The following is an 18,223-nucleotide window of genomic DNA, read 5'->3' on the forward strand; positions in this document are numbered from 1 at the left end:
CTATTGAATTGTATAGCCTTTATCGCTTTTCTTAAACTCAAAGCCTGGATTATTATTGTGTTTTGACCACTCATTCTCCCTTCCTAAGATAGATTGTAAACCACTGTGTACTGACTACTCTTAAAAGCACTGAAAACACAAACCCTATTAGGCCTAGTAGTGAATGACTGAAGGGAGCTCTGCTCAATGTTTCCTCACTGAATCCAAATTAGTCTCACAGCTGGAGAGGCATCAGTGGCTGATAATGGCCTAACAACCTCTAGCACTAACAAATATGACCTCAGGTGCAGTGACGAGAATGCGTAATGTAGTGTTCTCTCAACCTGCTTCTGCTTCATGGAAAGGGTTGATACGATGAGAGTTTTGAGCCACCTTGAAAAATAAAATGTCTTAAAATGAAGGGGAAAAAATAATCAATAGGTGACAGGTTGCACAATAGTACTTTTGGAACAAATAATAATAGTTTCCCTGTTAGCTCAAAAGAAAGGTTCAGAGGCACTGGGGAAGTCATGGTGAACTTTGCCATTTGTACCACTCATTAGCTGTGAAATTATGCATTCAGCACTTCCAATCCCAATATGAGTTTCATGCCTAATTCCCATCAGCTAACCTTTGCATGCATCTGATACTTGATTAAAGATATCATGAGCCATTGCCCAACAAAGAGGACACTACCCCATACGGTTTTTACCTAGCTAAACATCAGTGTAGGTCAGTAAAAAACAGATGCAGTAATGAAAACATTGGTTTGGGATTTTTAATTATCTAACTTTGCAACTAAAAGCCACAGCTTCCACATAGTCTTTGACGATGTTAGTCTAGATTTTAAATTTTCTTTAGCACAGAAAAAAGCATTTTCATCCCTCCAAATCATACAGCTGTAGAATATGCTGACCATTCACAAATCTGGAAATCTATGTCATTGTTGTTTTTGTTGTAATAATTGTTAAGATTTGCTAAGCACAAAACCTTCCTGCAATCAGGTGTTAGGCAAAACAGTTCAATTTCTGACCCTTGTTTGAAATTGAGAGTGATATATTAGGACTTCAAAATGAACAGGGACTAATATCTACATTAGGAAAAAGAACTTCTATGTTCAAAGATAAGTATTTAACTAAGGCTTTATGCTTTGTACAAAGGTGTAAATAAATTAAAACATCAACTCAATCTGGCTTTTGGTGGAATGTGAACTACAAAATGAAAATACATTTGTGAAATGTCATCAGTAAACATTTACTAAGGAACCTATGGCCAGTATTCACCTTCTTACTTCAATCATTAGCCATGGAATCTCAAAGGGTAAAAAGTGAAACAATTTGAGACTTTGTCAATTTTATTTTCCCTACTCAGGACTTAAGCTTGCTAGTATCTGGTTTTTAACCATTCATGATGGACATGCTGAACAGATATCACACAACTGAAGGAAAGAACAGAAAGGTACACAATGAAGATATTCCAGTTACTAAAGATATAGACAATGTTATGCTTTTGCGTGTAAATCTATATAAAATGTTAATGGTTCTTTTACTAGTGAATGAACAAATGATAAACTTTCAATTTAGCTTTCAATTTATTATTTCCCTGTATGTCTGGTGCGGGAGGAAGAGGAGGGAAGAGAATGTTTTGAAAGTTTTTATATATTTAAAATTTAATGTTTCTTTTTTTTCTAAAGTGAAAATTTTTAAGCATTGGAAAAGCAAACAAATTGAAAAATCTTCACTAATTAAAAGGAACCTCACAAAAGAACACAGTTCCTGCCAACTTACCAGTAATACCATCTGACTGTTCTATAGAAACCAAAAATTAGTTCCTTGTTATATTGAATAGCCTATGACAATGAGACCCCCCCAAAAAAAATTAGTTTCCTGCTTGTGTTTTTTTTTTTAATTTTATGTGTCTCTATGAAAAATTAAGAGGAGGAAATTAATACTCACCAAAAATGTTTTAAAGTATGTGCTTCATTTTTGACTCCCTTCTTTGTCCTTTCTAAAAACTTTTATCCTTGTCATTGTTAGGCCATACTTTCCCTGTTTCTCCATTTTTTTCTCTTCATAAAATAAGTTTCAGTGGATTTCAAAGGCCAAAAAATAGATGGATGAAAATCCTTCTCCAGAAATGGGATTGATTGTGCTGAAGAGGGATTTGAAGGAGGGAAGAAGAGTAGCTAAGAAGATAAGACTTTTTGAAGCAGAAAAAAAAATACAAAAATAAGGAGTGAGTTACTGGGAGGATTGAAAAGGTTTGGACAACTTTATTTCATATGAAGAAGAAATAGAGTGGAACCTGTGACATATTTGATCCTCCATATATCAATACGATTCAGAAAGTCTCAGAAGCACTTAGGGAAATAAGAACTATTCCAGGACCCAAGTGTCAGAAAAGGCTGCATGATGTTGGCAAATCTTGGCCTCTGACTTTAATACTAATACTGAAGGAACAATAAAAAAGTCATAAGATTAGAGCAGAGCTGGGTTTCTTAAGGAAGCGTTCGACTTTTTGATTCTCTTTTGGAAAAGGGCAGAAATGAGTCCTGGAAAGGTCCTGGCCTATCACCCCATTATACCATCCCTTCCAAAAGGGGCTGTCAAAACACAAGCAGCTACTATCTCTTCAGAGATAGCAAACCAGTGAGGATTCTGGAAATAAGGAAGACAAAGAAGTTAGGAAAATTGGCAGATGGAATACATAGTGACCTGTTCCCTTCACAATTTCATGGGGTCTAATTAAAAGGTAGACTTAATGCTATTCAAAAGAAACATGTCTTAGATATTATAATTAAAAATGGATAAAAAACTTTTTATGAAATATTTATAGGCACTCCCGATTTATTAGCAAATTGTATGGAATTCTGAAATACATTTTCCCATATAAAGTAATGACACATATGGTGGTTACAGTCTAAGGATCGCCTATCAAAACCTATTTAATCCATGTCATGCCTGAAGTTTAATATCATATTTGCAATACTTTCGAGGCTGACCACCACATGGGACAGTATTTCTAAGCTCCTTCAGAATTCCAATTTAGGATGGCAGGAACACAGCTCCTTTCCTCCCCCTCTCCCCCCACATCAGTGGGGTCAAAGCTGCTGTTATTCCTCACTCCTGGCAGGGACAGAAGACGCTCCCCTAGCTCCAAGCCGCTTAGTGTTGGCTCCTGTGGTCTCTGGCAGGGACTCTAGTCAGGCTGGGATGAGGGAGCGGGGAAGGGCCTTTTGAGGGAAAGAAAAACAGGAACAGACTTGGTCTGGGTATGAGGAGCTTGAGGAGGTGGGGTTTCCTAAATCCCTAACGCATTTCTAAATCCTGTCAACCTGGTTACTCCCTTCTTTTTCTTAGAGGGCCACAGGGATTGGCTCACTTGCTCATCTTTCCTCTGGCACCATCTAGGACTACTAAGCAGTGTTTCTCTCCTCCCTTTGTCCCATGGTGAGGGGATGACAGAACAAAGTGGGATTTTGAAAATTGTCCTTTGAAGAAATTAGTTTAGTGTCTGGCATATAGTAGGAGCTTAATAAATGCTTATTTAATAAAACAATCAATAAGCATTTAAGTATGTGCCAGATATGACTAGGTACTAAGAATATAAAAGCAAGAAAAAAAAATACAACCTTGTTATTGAAAAATTACTTTTTTTATTTGAAAAGTATTGATAAAACTAGGTAAATTTAAAGAAATCAAGTCAAATGATTACAAATTTCAAATTAGTTATCCCTCAAACTCATAAACTTTTATTGTAAAAATCAGGGGGGAAATGACATAGTCAAAAATATTAAAATAAGTCTGATGGGCTATTTTCCCCCTAATCTTAACCTGAATTCCAGAATATGGTAATTCCTTTCCCAGCAGAGACTACAGACCAGTGGAAATTGCTATCACTGATCTATCTCATTACCTCAAGTCCTACTTATTCTTTCACCTTGATCTTATTAAGCAAAACATAAGGACCTGATTCCACAATGAGCAAGTCGTTCCTTCGCTGACTGTAAAGTGCTTACTCATGTGAGGTAAATTAACTCCTCCAGAGCATTACCAGTTAATTCACCCCATTGTAAAATGTCATTGACTACATGGGGCTTTTTAATTTCTTAAATTTCTTATCCAACTCTTAGTGCCCTGGCACATTTCATTCATTTTATGTAGGGAAAATAGTTTACTCACCATAGGATCAGGCCAAAATAATTTTGTTCCGCTGCCAATCGATGGGATTTATGGGCTACAGTGTTTTCAAAACACCTTACAGCCTTTAAAATGTGGTTCCCAACCTGTGTGGTAGATGAGCCATGTCAGTAGCACATAGTAAATTCAATAAACTGTATTATTATTATTATTATTATTATTATTATATTGCCACCCACATCTATTACCACTGTGGCAACATATGAGCCTATCCAAAATGAGAAGTGAATTTTCTCCCTCCCCCAGTAACAGTATTTTCACATCTGCTAGATCTCCTATAACCTTTTCTATTGGATTTTAAACTATTTGAGGGTAGAAATCATGGTAGTAGATGTAGCAAGGACAGTAGCAAAAAATGGATTTGAACCAAACTATGTCCTCTGTATTCCAGGTAGCTAGGTGGCACAGTGGCTAGAGCTGGGTTTCAAATTAGGAAGGCTCATGTTTATGACTTCAAAGCCAGCCCCAGATGCTTTCTTGTTGTATGCAAGTCCTTTAACTCTGTTCACCTCAGTTTCTTCAACTGTAAAATAAGCTGGAGAAGGAAGTGACAAATCACTCCCATATTTTTGCCAAGAAAATTCCTAATGAGGTCACAAAGAATTGGACACAACTGAAAATGGCTAAACAACAACTTTTGTTGGAAGAGGAGGAGGAGGAGGAGGAGGAGGAGGAGGACGAGGAGGAGGAAGGAAGGAAGGAAGGAAGGAAGGAAGGAAGGAAGGAAGGAAGGAAGGAAGGAAGGAAGGAAGGAAGGAAGGAAGGAAGGAAGGAAAGAAGGAAGGAAGGAAGGAAGGAAGGAAGGAAGGAAGGAAGGAAGGAAGGAAGGAGGATTTCCACTATACCAGATCCTACCAATTTTGCCTCATTTAAAATGATATCTTCCCCTGCAACCTAGGAAAATGTCTTAACCAAAGTGTGTTGAATGAATACCTGGAAAAGTGAGCAAATGAATGACCGAATAAACATGTACACTTTTTTCCTTCTTCAGTTTAACAATTTTCCATAGCCATTTGGTTTTGCAGAAGAATTTTTTAATGTTTAGTACCTTATTGTTCCTTCTTCTCTTTTAAATGGGTCATTAGAAAGGCTAAGTAAATTCATTTCCTGATTTCCAGGTCTATTGAACATATTTGAGTTTTTTTTTTTTTTTTTTTTGCTTTGGTTTTATTCAGTTTATTTAGATGAAATACCCAACAGTGTGGTAGTTTAGATTTTATAAGGTTGAAGTTATAAACTGTTGCTCATTGTGGTATGTTAGAGGGCTGTGGGTATGGGACAGACTTTTATTAAACATGTTTTTTTCTGGTTTTCTCCACAATTTTTTTTTAAAGAACACTCATATCTCCTTCCCTCGAGATCTTTCAAAAAATGGAAAAATACCATTTGTTCAGAATAATTTAGGTTCAATTCTGCCCAGAGGCAAGAGGATAGTCTCTATGACCCTTTGAAGGTCCCTTCTAATTATGATTCTAAAGCTTTCTACACCAAGAACTAGTGGGCACATATGGATGGATATTTTGTATTTAAATATGTAGAAGTTTTCCATTTTTTGAGAAGACTGTAAAATCTAAATGTATAAATGAAATAAATGATAATGTACACACTTTATAAAAGTACTCACATTTACAAGCAAATTTACTTATCTGGCTCTGATTTCTAAGTGATTGTTAAACAAAGTATTTCTCATTTAATTTCACTGATCCTCAGTTTATCCATTTTGAAAATTAAACTAATACTTGTACTATATACCTCACAGTTTCATGATAGTAAACATTTTGTAAGTTGTTCTAATATGAAAATATTATGGTAGGGGACATAAGACAAGCAATAAAAATTATTACAAGTAGAGCAGTATGTAATAAATGTCCTAAAAATATGCAAAGTAGAGCTTGGGGAAGGGGAATTCTTTTTCTTATTGGGGTTAAAGCTTTAAGAGGTAGCATCATTACCCTTTGGGATTTCTAGGATTTCAATTGGATATGGGATTTCAATGAGGATAAGGTTGGAATTTCAGGACCACAACAGAACAAGTAGGTCATTAAACTTTTATGCAATTTAAATCACACTATGTAGGTGGCTTACACCTCTTCTTGACCAGAAGGTGCTTCTAGCATAGCCTTAACAAAGAAAAATAGTAGTTCTTTCCAAGATCTCATTTTTGTTTACTAAGTCTTTGAACAGCAGCATGAAGTGATGTGTAGAAAATTGGCCTCACATTGAGAAAAATCTGAATACAAGTCCTGCCTCTGACAAAAAAAAAAAAATGAAACTATTTGCAAATCACATATCCTCTCAAGATCCATAGGCAGCATTTTAAATCTCAAAATAAAAAAAAAGGAAGAGAAGAAAGAAAGAAAGAAAAGAAGGAGAGGAGGAGAATGAGAAAGAGAACAAGAACGAGATGATGAAGAAGAAGGAGGAGGAGGAGGAAGAGAAGGAAGAAGAAGGAAGAGGAGAAGGAGGAGGAGGAGGAGGAAGAAAAAGAAGAGGAGGAGGAAGGAAAGAAGGAAGGAAAGAAGGAAGGAAGGAAGAGGGGAGAGGAGAAAAGGAAGAAAGCAAGAAAGAAGAACATAAGAAAGGAAGAACAGAAGGGAGGAAGGGAAGGAAGGAAGGAAGAAAGAAAAGAAATGAGCATTTATTAGGCATCTTTTATGTTCTAGGCACTGTGCTAAATAATCACTTTATGTATATTATCTCATTTAATTAATTTAATTTAATTAATCAAAATTAATATTATCTCATTTAATCCTTATAACAACAATGGAAGGTAAAAATTATTATTATTCATTTTACAGTTGAGGAAACTGAGGCATATAGCAGTGAAATGACTTACCCATGAGCAAACAACTACTAAGTCTAAGTCTATACATTTCTGGATTTGAATTCAGGTCTTCCTGACTTCAGGCTCTGTGCATTGTCCACTTTGCCTCTTAGATGCTAGAGAAAGAACCAATTTGCATTAAAAGAAGAAATTTCTCACTGGGAGCTACCTATATAGATGAAATTATAGGTTTGATCAAAAGTTGGAAGGGGCACTCAATGTTAGGCTACAAAAGGGAAAGACCTGCTATGGTATTAAGAGATGAAAGGGAAAAGGAAGAAAGGCAGAAGGTATGAGGAGAGGAAAAGAGGAAGGAGGAAATGTGTCTCTTCCCTTTGTGCTATGGCTAGTAGACAAAAACACCTTCTATAGAATTCATACAGCATTCCCACCAATGAACATGTAAAGATCCTAAGTCTTACTGAAATAAAGAGGGAACTAGATTGACCCAAGGTCAGACGTAATTTCAAAAGTCTGTACTGCTCCCAGAAAACCAACATGTTTCCTACTTAAATTTAAAGCAAAAGATTTCAATGCAGACACATGTTTATGATTATGCAATTGTGTGTTAGTGCCACAGATTCTGATGTAATATAATCTGTTGATTATTGCTTTATGGTACCAATTCTGAGGAAGAACACAAGGGGAAGAAGATGGGGAGTGAGGAAAAGGGTGGCATGAGTAATGCTGAACAAGCATTCTCCATTCAGAAGTACCAAGTTCTACCAAGCATTTGACTTTAAAGCTACAGACCACATTTGTGGAATTTTACTTCTGCTCTCTGAGACCGTCATTCTTTAGTAAGAGCACCTGACAAAATGCCCTAGGATATCTTCGCAAGTCAACTGGCACTTACATACCAGATAAGTCTCTCTGATATTGGCAGAATCTTTCCATAACGATGAAGAATTTTAGAATAGTTTCTCTAGGGTATATGGAATTAGGCACAAGCAGCTTTAAAAAAAAAATCAAGCATGAAGTGCATATATAAACAAAAAGGGGGAAATGGTTTAAATATTATATTAAGATGTATATGATCATATAAAATGATGGTTGCTTTACCAAAAGTCATGTTTGTAAAAGTTATGAACAAATTCTCAACCATTTACAATTGATATTGTCTATTAATTTAATATTCTGGTCATATTCATTGAATATGAATATACACCAAGTGTGTTTATAACTATTCTGTGTAAAATGCATATGTTTATATGTTCTATGCCACTATTCAAAAGACAGGAATTAAAGCATATGATGTGTCAAAAATGTTCAATAATAAAAATGTAAATATATTAGAATTATTTCATGCCAAAATAGAAAGAACAGTGGATTGGGAAACAAGAGAATCAGCTTTGCAACCACTAACTTAGAGATGAGCAAGTCGTTCACCTGTCTCAGCTTTGTTTTACCCAATCTGAAAAATTGAAGTGTTGGACTAAATGATCTCTAAAGTTCTCTTCAGCTTTCATAGGACATAGTGATATAAGAGCATATGAGATGTAATAATAGTTATATGTGTGCCTGTATGTATATGCATATCACTTTAAGGTATATAAAGTATTTTTTTTGCAACATTGTAAAGTAGGTAGTACAATCACTATGTTTTTGAGGGAGAAACAGACAAGAAAAGTGGTTTGCCTGAGAGTACATCATCAATTGATCAATTAATAAGCAATTATGAAACACTTGCTATTCACCAGGCTAGATCCTAGAGATTCAGAGACATAAAACAACTAACCAATGCTTCAATGACCCTACATTCTAGAGGACCAAACAACATGGACACATATGACTTAATTAATATAAATGCAAATAAATTAAGTAAAAGGTAATTTCCCTAAAGAAAAGTATTGACATCTGGAAGAATCAGAAGTAGCATTTAAGCTGAATTTCAAAAGAAAAGTGAATAGGAAATGCACTTGAGGAATGGGGGACAGTCTACACTAGTACTCAGGCAGAGGAGAAAATTAAACATTGCTATTATTCACATACTGCTTTAAAGTGTGCAAAGAATTTTACAAATGTTTTCTCATTTGAGATATCTCCTCACAATAACTTCAAGAGGTAGATGCTATTATTACCCCCTTTTTATAGATGAGAAAACTAGGGCAATGATTAAGTGACTTGCCTTGGGTCATACAACAAGTTAATTTTTGAGCTAGATTTTTAACATAGGTCTTCCTGACTCCAGGTCCAGTGCTCTATCCACTGAACAATCAGGTGCTGCTTAATCTTGATCTTGGGTTCCCTTACTTCAGAGCCAATATATCCAACATAGAACTCATTCAATGCACTTTCCCCAAATCTGAGAGTAATTAGGTAAAGCCCCAATTTCTTTTATATAATTAAGGGCAATATCTAGTCATTTTTTTGTCATCTTCAATTATCATTCTCTTTCTTCCTCTCCCTTCTGCTCTTTTCCTCCCTATCTTCTTCCAACCCTCTCTCCCTCCCTCTCTCTCTGTAACTCCTTCCCTAACATCCTCCTTTATTTTTTTTCCCTGTGTCTCTTTCTATGCCTTTATCTCTCTGTCTCTCTCTGTCTCTGTCTCCGTCTCTCTCTTATACACACACACACACACACACACACACACACACACACACATACACATATACACACGTGTATATACACATTAACCTTCTAACTGGTCTGCCTACTTCAAATCTCTCCCTATTCTAGTTCATCCTCCATGAACCACAGTGACTTGCCTAAAGCACAAGTCTGACAGTATTATTCCTCTGATTCAATCGGCTCCAATGATTCTCTATTACCTTTTGGATCACATACAAAATCAACTATTTGGTTTTAGAGTTTTTCACAGCCTGGCTGCTTTCCATAATTCTTATACACTACCCAACTCTCTACACTTACATAATGTTGCTCAAACTTAAAATACTACCTCTTAGCTCTATGATTTTGAATTTGCTTTCTCCTAGAATAACCTCTTCAATTCTACTTCTTGAAATTTTTGGTTCACTTCAAGACCCCCCATTTTCTTCCTCTCCATGAAGCCTTTCATAATACCCCAGATGCTTGTGCTTTCTCCTCCAAAGTTACCTTGTATCTCTGTTTCACTGTCTCATTCCCCCAACCCATATTCAAAGGATCAGGCCTCCAGAGGGTGGCTGGCTACATCTCCCTTGTGTATTCTAGGGGTGACTTTCAGGGGCTGGGTAAATAAGCTCATATGCTTCAAAACTCATGACCCTCACCAATGAATCCCTGTATAATTATTAGTTGAACAGCTAGATGGCACAGTGGATAAAGCATTAGCCTTCAAGTCAGGAGTTCAAAGTTAGCCTTAGACATTTAACACTACCTACGTGATCCTGGGCAAGTTACTTTAAGTCCCAATTGTGTCATAAAATTATTATTATTATTATTAGTTGATATCAATTAACCAGCCAGACTTAATTAGCTTTTAGAAACATTTATTGAGGCATTATAGTATGAATAGCTGATCTAACATCCTCTTAGAGAAGATAGCATGCTCTGCCACAAGTACATATAAAGTCCACAAAAAAGTGACTTCATATTTAGAGGGCATTATAAGCCAAAGTGAGTTACTCCCAGCTCTTGATTGAATGAAAATTGTTTCATCTCATGGAAAGGACTCTTTTTATTAAATTCCTCATAGACTAGCATAGACGTCTGCTGGGATCTTCTTGAAATCTTAAGCTGTCATTCTTCAATATGAGTAATTTGTTCTTAGTTTTCAATTCAGACAGTGCCACAGCCACTTGGGCAGGACCATTGCTAGGAAATTTGTGAGAAGTCCAAAATCTGAAAGTCATAAGGTCATCTGATAAAGGTGTTTGCCTAGATCTGCTGGCACCACTTAGATGGCCTGGTTCTCAAATACCAGGTTTGATTGACTATTTTATATATGCCCTATAGGATGTGACTGATCTCCTCAACCAATCTCAGAATTCCTTCTGTGTACTCATTTCATTCCATCCAATGGCTTTTTTCTTCTTTCAAATTATTTAAGAGTTTTTTTTGCAACTGTTTGCTTTCAATTGATTGAGGGATTCAATAAAAATAATCTCATTTGATAAAGGTATCAAAAATGTAGCATGTTTTCTAGTTCTTTTACATAAGATGAGAATCAGTTACTCCTCAAACCCCACTCCGGACAGACACCCTTATATCTATTTTGTATGTGCTTTGTATAGATTTGTATGCATCTAGAATATAACTACATATGTATATTTTAGAATGAAAATTTCTTGAAGGGCAGGAACTGTTTTTACTATTGCTTCTCTCTTTGTATTCCTAGTGCTTTACCCATAGTAGGTACTTAATAAATGTTTGTTTATTCAATTTGCAAATAGTAAACAAATAATCATTAAGACCATAAATTTAGAACTGGGACAATTCTAACCCCATAATTTTACGGAAATGGAAACAGAAACCCAGAGAAATTAAGTGATGTTCCCATAGAATCAGAATTTAACTTCATTTTTCACTTCAAATTCATAACTTTTCCCAGGGTACTACAAAATAAGCCAAAGAGCTGAGATTTGAACTTACCTCTTAATTCCAAACTCAAAGTTCTTTCCACTATCTCTTTGGGGCTATAATTTGAGGAATTTTTGAACATTTGGGTGGTATCGTTATAATTAATGAAATCTGATATTTCTTAATATAATTTATCTTTCTAATTCAAAGGTCAGAAATAATAATGGAAGAGATTTGCCACAATGAGTAATCTTCTGAAGCTATCGCTTCTTATTTTTATGATCAAGGTTTTTTTTCTTTGTTTGCTGAGTTGTTTTGGTTTTTTTAATCTTATCCTACACATAATTAATTTTCCTAATGTTCCCTAGGAACAAAATAAAAATGTTAACTGTGTTTTCTGCTTTCATTTGTCTATTACTGTTGACACAGTCAGCCTTGCTTATAACTTCAAAAACATACTTTGTGGCTCACTTTTAGATTCTATTGCTTTCATAAGATCTTAATAACTTAGAGGTCACCTCATTACATAGAATAATACACAAAATGTTGGCGTTGAAAGCAACCTCAATGGTTAGCTATTTCAACTTATACTCACTATAACAAATGTCCTTAACCCAAAAGGCTTCATTGGTTAGATGCAAAAGAGTTTGTGAACTTATAAAGGGGGACAATTATACTTCACCAGATTGGCAAAGAAGTCATAATATAAAAAGTTTAAAAGCCTCCAGGGCAGCTAGGAAGCATGGTGAATAGAGCATATAACCTGGAATTAGGAAGGTCCATCTTCCTAAAATCAAATCTGACCTCAGACACTTACTAGGTGTATGATCCTGGGGAAGTCACTTAACCCTCTCTGCATCAGTTTTCTCCTTTATATAATGAGCTAGAGAAGAAAATGGCAAACCACTCTAGTATCTTTGCCAAGAAAACCCCCAAAGTCACAAAGAATCAGCCATGACTGAAGAAAGATTGAACAACAAACAACATTCTATAAAATTTATGAAAATTGGCCACTAGTTTTTGGCTGAATTCCTTCAGTGAGAGGGAATCTACTGACTTCCAAGGCAACCCATTCCACTTTGAATCAGCTCTAATTGCTAGGAAATTGTATCTCCTATCAAGAATAAATTTGTCTTCTCTCAATTTCCACTCATAGCTCCTAAAAAACCCTCTAAAGCCAAGCAAAATACATGTAATCCCACTTTTAGGGACCTTCCTTCAACTTATTTGAAGAGAGTTATTATGTCAAAACCTTTTAATTAACAGATGAAGAGACTGAGGACAAAAAGGTCACATAGACTGCCTAAGATCATACAACTAATCAAGAGCAGCAGTGGGAATCCAACACAAGTGTTATCATCCACAGTATTGTACCATTCTGCCTCTCTGATCCATTGATGACTACTATGAACAAGTCCTTCAGCTATATGTTTGCTATCCCAACTTTTGAAATGAGGATACTAAGAATATTCCTGTTACGTAAAAGTGTTTTTTTTTTATTTTCCAAATACATGTAAAAATAGTTTTCCACATTCATCTTCAAAAAAAAAAAACTTGGGCTCCAAATTTTTCTCCCTTTTCTCCCTGGAACAGCAAGCAATATGATATAGGTTAAACGTGTGCAATTATTCTAAACTTATTTCCATAGTCATCATCCTTTGCCAAGAGAGAGAGAGAGAGAGAGAGAGAGAGAGAGAGAATACAAGGGAAAAAAACTAATCAAACAAATGACAACAACAATAAAAAGTGAAAATATTGTGCTTTGATCCCCATTCTGTCTCCATGGTTCTTTCTCTGGATGCAGATGGTACTTTCCATCCCAAGTCTATTGGAATTACTTGAATCGCCTCATTGTTGAAAAGAACCAAGTCTATCATAGTTGATCATCACATAATCTTGTCATAAAAGTGTTTTGAGAAAAGTGTTTTGGCTCAATGAAAATAGTATTGGCTCTGGTGTCAGAGGAGCTGGCTTCAAATCCTATTTCTCACTTTTACTAGTAGAACTTTGTAACCTGAGTGATATATTGCATAGTGTGGTGGAGTCAAGAGAATCAGACATCAAATCTTGGTTCAGATATTCACTAACTATGTGATCCTAGGCAAGTCACTTAACCTTTCTCTTCCTCAGTTTCCTCAACCATAAAATGAGGATGACAACAGCACTTACTTCTCAATATGGTTGTGAAAAGCAAATGAAATAATATTAGTATTGTGCTGGACACATAGTTATTGCTCAGTTGTTTTCCTATTATATCTGACTATTTTCTTGGCAAAGACATTGGAATAGTTTACCATTCCCTTTTTCAGCTCATTTTAAAGTTGAGAAAACTGAAGCAAACAGGATTAAATGACTTGTTCAGGATGACACGGGTAGTAAATGTCTGAGATCAGGTTTGAACTCAGAAAAGTGGGCATTATATCTACTCTTATCCACCAAGACACTTAGCTGCTAGTAAATGGTAGGGGCTAATAAATTTTTGTTCTCTTCCTGTTAGCTGTGAAACTTTGGGTGACACATATTAGCTCCCTGTGCTTCATTTTTCTCTTCTCTTAAATGACGTAGTTGGATGAAATGCCCTCTCAGTTCCTCCATTATGGATGGACTCATTGGAGCTCTTCAGAAGAAAAGATACAATAGAACTGGCCTGGGATGTAGTGTTGGGAGAACTGGGTTTAAGTTTCAATTCTTTGGCTCACCACCAATATAACTTGGCCAAATTTTTAATCTATCTGAGCTTTCATTTGTTCATATGTAATATGTGGATTATAATACTTTCACTAATTAGTCACAGGGATGTTGTATGACACTAGGCAATGCATTTAAAGCATTTTGTTAGCTACAGAGCCTGAAATAAATGCCAGCTTAAATAAATGGCTACTTACTTGTGTTTTCAAAGTACATAAATATTATTATCTCATAACTTGGTTCATTTAATACAAACTTGTAAGTCTAAGAAACAAAGTTTATAATCTGACTGAAGACACCAGAGATGTAATAAGTTACACTGTATTTTCTCAGTATAAGATCTTATATGAGATTTAATTTGAATTCTCATGTAAATGGAACTGGCTTATTATTTTGAGATTGGAAGTACATTTAATGGGATATAGATTTTAGAGCAATATTTTAGTATAATCTGTGTGTGACCTGTATGAAAATCACTTAATCTCTAATTGCCTCAGTTTTTTTCGCCACTGCACCACCTAAATATCTCCAGATGTAATAATGGAGATAGGTGGTGCAGTGGATTAGAATATCAGGCCTGGAGGAAGAAAGACCCGAGTTCGAATGTGACCTCAGACACTTACTAGTTGTGTGACCTTGTGCAAGTCCCTTAACTCTGCCTCAGTTTCTTCATCTGTAAAATGAGCTACAGAAAAAAATGGCAAATCAGTTCAGTACCTTTGCCAAGAAAACCCAAAAGATGTCACCAGAGTAAGATACGATTGATAAAGACTAAACAATAACCAAAACATCATCTGTTTTCCATGGGATTGTTGTGAGGATCTAGGGAGATAATATTTGTCTTTAGCATAATAACTTGCACATAGTACATGCTATATAAAAGCTAGTTATTGTTATTATAATTATTATTAGTTATCTCCTCAATAACCTGAAAATCACAAGTAAAAATAGAAAATTTGGTTGTAAAGACAAATTCAGTGACATACAAAAAAAATGGCAATTGACAATCTGATAATAAAGGAAGAGAAAGAAAAAATCAAGGAAAATATCCAAAGCAATTCTTTTAAGTAGAATAAAAGCTACCTTTTCCATAAAACCTTCCCGATCTCTTCCTTTTCCTCCCCACAAAACCTATCTTTCATCCCACATTAGGTGGCTCAGTGAATATAGTACTGGTCTAGAGTCAGGAAGAGAATTCAAACCTGTGGCCCTGGAAAAGCCACATTATCTTCCCTGACTCAGTTTCCTGATTTGTAAAATGGATAATCACTCCACCTATCTTCAAGAGTTGTTGTGAGGATCAAATGAGATCTTTAAAAAGCACATAGTGGAGTGCTTAAATGTGTTATATAAAATCTTTTTTCTTTCTTGTCACCCTTCCCACAATGCTTGTGATAATGCCTATTTTATTCACTTACCATGGTCTACTTTGTATTACAATTATTTGGAGAATACATCTATTTGATTTACTATATGAAAGGTTGTTAAGAGCAGGGACTGTGTCATGCATCTTTATGATCACACAGTGCCTAGGAAAGTGAAAAGGACTTGACTTGGAGTATGGAATCATGGATTTGAATCTTGCCTCTGACTGGCTGCCCCTTCAACTCTATGGGCCTCAGTTTCCTTATCTGCACAATGAAATTAATAACACTTACCCTATTTCCCTTAGTAATGAGGAAAGTGCTTTCTAATCCTTCAACTGTTATAGAAAAGTGGGAAATTATTTTCATATGGAAGGCTCTTAATTATTTTATTGCTGATGTCAATTTGAGTGTAATGCAAAATAGTCTCATATAGCTCTATAGACCCTTGAGTCACTACTGTGTCCTAGAAGAATACAATAATCTATGCTTACAACAATGACCCTGAAACACCAAGGCAACAATCACCCTAAAATACCAAGGCAACAATCAAGTTTGGACAACATGTCATTCAAAATGGTACAGAGGCACATGATCCATATGGAAAAAAAAATTTCTATGTGGTTAAAATATATGTATTGTGGCACTTAAAACACTAAGTTTTAATTATTTGAAAAATTCACTTAATGAACACTATCTCCTTCTCCAATTATGATAGATAAATGATTTTGGTGCTGTGATTAAATTAAAGAAAATTAGACTAAAGAAAATTAGACTTCTTTATGTGAAAATTATTGCTTGGCTGAAATGTTTATCAAAAGAAATCCCAAAGAATATCCTGAATAAAACTCAGGAAGTTTGTTGTAAAAAACAACTATGTATTTGAAAGATGGTGCTATTATTGGTTTGCTCTCTTTTTTCTTCTCCTTGATTACACAACATGCCATTTTTTCTCCCTAAGTAAAGAATTATCACTCTTTTCCCTCTTACTTTTACTGAACATATTCATCAACCAGATAGAATATTCTATTTTGAAGTAACCAGTAATTCCAGAATTGAGGAAATTATTAATCAGTGAAATCTCAAATCCAAAACAGATCATTATAGCAAAATGATTCCAGAAAGGCCTAGAGAGACTTACATTAACTAACACTAAGTGAAGTACAAACACAACTTTGTACACAGCAACAAGATTACAGGATGATCAATTGTAATGGACATGGCCCTTTTCAACAATGAGGTGATTCAAGCTAATTCCAATAGTCTTGTGATGGAGTCATCTGCATCCATATAAGTACTGAATGTGGATCACAACATAATATTTTTTACCTTTTTTGCTGTTGTTGCTTGTTTGCTTGTTGGGTTTGTTTTTTGTTTTTTTTTTTTTTTTTTTTTGCCTTTCTCATGCTTTTCCTCTTTTGACCTGATTTTTCTTGTGCAGCATGATAAATGTAGAAATATGTTTAGAAGAATTGCACATGTTTAATGTATATTGGATTACATGCTCTTAGAGGAAGGGAGGAGGGAGGGAGAAAAATTTGGAATACAAGGTTTTACAAGGGTAAATGTTGAAAACTATCTTCGCATGTATTTTGAAAAATAAAAAAACTATTATTTAAAAAAAAAGATTATTATTGGTTCCTATCATATTAGTGCACCTGAGTTGCATTAGAGCTAACATAGCTATAGGAGATTTCACTAGCATAGGAGAACTGTGAGGTAAGGAAACTTCCTCTACCATGGAGGTCAACATTTTCACTGAAGCTTATATTCTTATAGAATTGTCTCAAGGTCAGCTAAGTGGGCAGTATATAGAACACCAGCCCTGGAGTCAGGAAGACCTGAATTCAAATTTGACCTCAGATACTTACTAGCTGTGTCACTTACTAGTCACTTATTCCCAAATGCCTCCAAAAAAAAAAAAAAAAGAAAGAAAGAAAGAAAAAGAAAAAGAAAGAATTGTCCTGAGCACTCAGAAGATAAATGACCTACCTGAGATCAAACAGTCAGTAGGTTTTTCAGAATTTGAACTCAGAGCTTCCTGGTCAGATCTCCAAGGACTATATTGTGCTGCCACTGGAAAGAACATGAGCAAATATTGAATAAAAGTGTTGGGACAAGAAAAATAAAGCATTTTCTATCCTGCCAACAGATCTGATAAGAAAATCAGTGGATAAAAAACCACTGAATCATTTATAAGATAATATTTAAATTGTCACTTTACCAACTTTGTCTCCTCCTCATAAAGGTTTATAATTCTTCAATAAGATCATTTTTTTTCTTCACTCAGCATACAGATAATTGAGTACCTACTGGGTTCAAACTCTCTTTGTTTCTCCCAGACTTCTTTTAACATAATAGTTGGAAGTCAGTGTGGATTATCTGGTGAAGATATGCCATAAAAAATGATTTAGGAACAGAAATGACTTTAAGATCAATTATGCACTCAGTAATTGACACTAATATTTTCTTAGTACATATTTAATCTAAAACCAATTTCTGCTAATACAGCTTTCTTTCCAAATTTACTTTCACTAAACAAAACACTTGGTTTCCATTTCTTCGTGTGTAGCTTTTTTTGTGGGATTTTTTTGGGGGGTAAGGTGGAACAGAGGAGAGAAGGAGGCAATGGGGATTAAATAACTTGCTATTAAATTCTATTCAAGTCTGAACTCAGGTCCTCCGTACTCCAGGGTTAGTGCTCTTA

The 18,223-nt window shown here is 35.2% G+C and overlaps 1 long non-coding RNA gene across 1 annotated transcript; it reads right to left on the reverse strand.

The window, feature by feature from the left end:
• Positions 1–2,829: 2,829 nt before the first annotated feature.
• LOC127561447 (uncharacterized) lies at positions 2,830–17,999 on the reverse strand. The gene is made up of 3 exons (XR_007953489.1): positions 17,509–17,999; positions 4,161–4,264; positions 2,830–3,211 (listed from the first exon to the last, which is right to left on the reverse strand). It is a non-coding gene; the product is annotated as an uncharacterized LOC127561447 (long non-coding RNA).
• Positions 18,000–18,223: the final 224 nt, after the last annotated feature.

The sequence above is a fragment of the Antechinus flavipes genome, chromosome 1 (assembly GCF_016432865.1).
Source record: "Antechinus flavipes isolate AdamAnt ecotype Samford, QLD, Australia chromosome 1, AdamAnt_v2, whole genome shotgun sequence".
Classification (NCBI taxonomy): domain Eukaryota; kingdom Metazoa; phylum Chordata; class Mammalia; order Dasyuromorphia; family Dasyuridae; genus Antechinus; species Antechinus flavipes.